This window comes from Eumetopias jubatus, unplaced genomic scaffold (assembly GCF_037043125.1).
Source record: "Eumetopias jubatus isolate StellerSeaLion01/CBP00866 unplaced genomic scaffold, mEumJub1_p1.0 scaffold_7, whole genome shotgun sequence".
NCBI lineage: Eukaryota > Metazoa > Chordata > Mammalia > Carnivora > Otariidae > Eumetopias > Eumetopias jubatus.
Genome location: NW_028274813.1, coordinates 94,361,372 through 94,365,004, shown reverse-complemented (window position 1 = coordinate 94,365,004; position 3,633 = coordinate 94,361,372). Strand labels below are relative to the sequence as shown.

At 43.7% G+C, this 3,633-nt stretch overlaps 1 pseudogene; it reads left to right on the top strand.

Moving 5' to 3' along the window:
* The first annotated feature begins 1,632 nt into the window (after window positions 1-1,632).
* On the top strand, window positions 1,633-2,974 carry LOC114206577 (tubulin alpha-1A chain pseudogene; annotated as a pseudogene).
* Window positions 2,975-3,633: the final 659 nt, after the last annotated feature.

Below are 3,633 nucleotides of genomic sequence, written 5' to 3'. Positions count from 1 at the left end.
ACTCTACTTCTCCTTCCTTTGCTTTTCAAACACCATGCAGACCTGAATAATAGTGGTTGCCCCACTTCCTATGGGCATTGTCTTCAGGAGGTTTGTGATCAGCATGGGGTGAAAGAGTGATGTTGTCACCCATGGTTGGTCAGCCACAAGGAAATTTGACTCAAGTCCATTGAGTGCCTCTTAAAGGAAAGAGAGTGTGTGTGGCTAGGTGTTGGGGTGGAGGTTGGTCATCATCATCTAGATATGTGGTATCTCCAAACCTGGCTGATGGGCAGAACTTCTTGGGGAACTTCCTAAATATCCAGAGCCAATAAATCAGATTCTCCAGGAATATAGTCCAAAAACCTAGAAGTTAAAGAAATAACAAAACAACAACAAAAAAGTTCTGATAATGAGCCAGTTTAACAACTGTAATTGAATCTAGATCCAATTCAGTAGAATCATCAGAATAAGAATAATGTGCTCAAAGGGATGACAGGATTCCTGATGGTACTTCCTAAACATATCCATTTATTCACCAGCATTATGGAACATGTTTTTATTAAGCATCCGGTATGGCAGTAATGAAAATAAACGCAGCCCTTACTCAGAGTGCTTATCATAAACTTTGTGAGACCCCACATATTCTAGGACTCTTGAATTTGGTCTTCTTCTGTGTGAGGACATGGAGACAGCATATCTATCCTTTTTTCTTTTGAAAAAAGTCAAACCAATTGCTTGGCAAAATGTAGACCAAATGGCCCTTATATCAATTATATGACAAATATTAAGTCATACATTTGCTAAGTAATATGGGACAAAGAGGAAATTATTAAAATACTTTATCTTCTAAATGTGATTTAATAATAAAAGCCACAAGTTGTTAAACACCTACTCTGTGCCAGGCATAGTTAGACATCTTCACATTTCATCTTCAAAATAACATGGTGGGCCCGCCTGCCTCCAAAGCTTTCTGCGGTGCTGCTCTTCCTCCACTCACAACTGTGTGAGCTTTGGGCCTTTCTGACCCCAGATCCACCAGCGAGTTGCCTTGCAAAGTTGGCCATTTTACCTGATTTTTCTCAATGAGTTTTCTCACCTAGAAAAATGGGGAATATACCATTTACTTTGCAGAGTTGTAGTGAAGCGAAGTGAAATGCCTGTTTCCAAGGTATCAAAAGAGGGCTTGATGCATAGTAGGTGCTCAGTCAGTGCTAATTCTTTCCTATCCCTAACTATTCTCTCTGGTCAGCTGGTACCCACCCTGTGAGATTCAGTTGTCCCAAATGGGAATTAGAACTGAAATTCTCAGAGTTTCCCAAAGGTTATATAAATCCACACAGGCCATACATTTATGTAAAGGAGACATGCCACAGGTGTGGGGGTTCCTGCATCACGCAGCATGTGAAAAATACCAAATAAGTGACCACAGCATTCGGTGTTGGGGAGTTTGGAGCAGCACAAAGACACTATGGACTTGGTAGCATGAAAAGTTCAGAGTAATAGTGAGGCTTGAAGACAGAGGGGTTTCAGACACATTTTAAAATGTAGGCAGGTTCTCTTACATCGACCACCTAAGAGTTGCACTGTAAGAAGCAACAACCTCTCCATTTCCTCTCCACCATTCTGCTTGGTAGCTGCAAAGTAGCAACCATGCATGAATGCATCTCCATCACATTGGTCAGGCTGGTGTCCAAATTAGCAATGCCTTCTAGGAGCTCTATTGCCTAGAACACAGCATCCAGCCTGATGGTCAGCTGCCAAGTGACAAAACCACTAGGGGAGGAGATGACCCCTTCAACACCTTCCTCAGTGAGAAGAGGTGTTGGCAGGCACGTGCCCAGGGCAGTGTCTGTAGACCTGGAACCCACGGTCATTGATGAAATCTACACTGTCACCTACCTCCAGCTCTTCCACCCTGAGCAGCTCATCACAGGCAAGGAAGATGCTGCCAGTAACTATGCCCAGGGGCACTACATCATTGGCAAGGAGATTATTGACCCTGCTTTGGACCAGATTCAGAAACTGGCTGACTAGGGCACAGGTCTTCAGGGCTTCTTGGTTTTCCACAGCTTTGGAGGGGGAACTGGTTCTGGGTTCATCTCCCTACTGATGGAATGAATGTCTCTCTGTTGATTATGGCATGAAGTCCAAGCTGGACTTCTCCATTTACCCAGCTCCTCAGGTATCCACAGCTCTAGTTGAGTTCAACAGCTCTATCCTCACTACCCACACCCTGGAGCACTCTGATTTTGCCTCCCTGGTAGACAATTACGCCATCTGTGACATCTGTCAGAGAAACCTCAATATTGAACTCCCAACCTACACTAACCTGAACAGGTTGATAGGTCACATTGTGTCCTCCATCACTGCTTCCCTCAGATTTGATGGAGCCCTGAATGTTGATCTGACAGAATTCCAGACCAAGCCGGTACCCTATCCTTGCATCCATTTCCATGCCCCCATCATCTCTGCTGAGAAAGCCTACCATGAACAGCTTTCTGTAGCAGAGATCACCAATGCATGCTTTGAGCCAGCCAACCAGACGGTGAAATGTGACTCTTGCCATGGTAAATACATGGCTTGCTGCCTGTTTTACCATGGTGTGGTGGTTCCCAAAGATGTCAGTGCTGCTATAGCCACCATCAAGACCAAGAGTCCATCCAGTTTGTGGACTGGTGCTTCACTGGCTTCAAAGTGGGCATTAATTACCAGCCTCCCACTGTGGTACCTGGTGGTGATCTGTCAAAGCACAGCAAGCCGTGTGCATGCTGAGCAATACCACAGCCATCGCTGAGGCCTGGGCTCGCCTGGACCACAAGTTTGACCTGATGTATGCCAAGCGTGCCTTCATTCACTGGTATGTGGGTGGGGCATGGAGGAAGGAGAATTTTCTGATGCTCAGGATGACATGACTGCTCTTGAGAAGGATTATGAGGAGGTTGGTGTGGATTCTGTTGAAGGAGAGGGTGAAGGAGAAGGAGAAGAATACTAAAGTAAAAAATGTCACAAAGGTGCTACTTTTACAGGGAATATTATTCTGTTTTAAACATTAAAAAGTTGTGGTCTGATCAGTTAATTTGTATGTAGCAGTGTATACTCTGATACACAATTACTGACCTATATTTTAAAACATGATGCTTTGTTATAGACTCAAGCTTGTTCATTTCTCTGATGGGTTTGAATAAAGTATTCCCTGTCTTTAAATAGATAGATGCTAGATAGATAGATAGATAGATAGATAGATAGATAGATAGATAGATAGATAGATAGATAGATAATAAAGAGAGAGAAATTATACTTCAGGTAAGGAAAACATGTGATTCAAGGTAGACACGAAGGTGAAAAAGCCCAGGTGTGCTCAGGTGTCAATGAGATGCCAGGGATGTAGGATTTGTACAGAGGCTTAAGATAAGCCTAGGACCTAAAAATTAAAGTAGGCCGGGTTATCAGTGATGTAGAATGCTGGTACAAGGAGATGGGTGATAGGAAGCCACAGTTTCCTGAGCAGTCAAATAACGGGGTAAAAGCTATGTGCTAGGGAATATTTATCTGGAAGGTATATACCAGATGGAATTGGGTGGGACAAAGTAGAGGCCAACTTCAGGTAGTGGACGTGCCCCTATTTAAAAGATCCTTACCCAGACTCCTTCA